This window comes from Trachymyrmex cornetzi, unplaced genomic scaffold, assembly GCF_001594075.2.
Source record: "Trachymyrmex cornetzi isolate Tcor2-1 unplaced genomic scaffold, Tcor1.1 scaffold138, whole genome shotgun sequence".
Lineage (NCBI taxonomy): Eukaryota > Metazoa > Arthropoda > Insecta > Hymenoptera > Formicidae > Trachymyrmex > Trachymyrmex cornetzi.
The window spans coordinates 761,892-762,253 of NW_017295960.1; positions in this window are offsets into that span (position 1 = coordinate 761,892).

Sequence of the window (362 nt, forward strand, 5' to 3'; positions counted from 1 at the left end):
TTGTTGATATCAAATCTTTTATACAAATGATACATATCATTAGTTCTACTAAACAGCAAACGTGAAGTTATCAGATTCACGGCCGATTAAGTAATTGGCGTTGGTAAAAATGGCCCAAATGGTGATTCTTTCCGAGAAGTACCATTTGGACCAGTTTCACCAACGCTTAGCGCTTTTTTTACCTTTTTTTTAAAAAGGTAAGTTTGTATATAATTTTAAAATTCAATAATTTAAAAATAATATATGACAGTTATTTCACAAAGGAACATCTTGTGTTGGCTCACGTTGACAATTTTTCCTTAACTTATTTGTTAAATATTGAAAGAAGCCTTCGATTAATTATTACCGTATAAATCATAAAA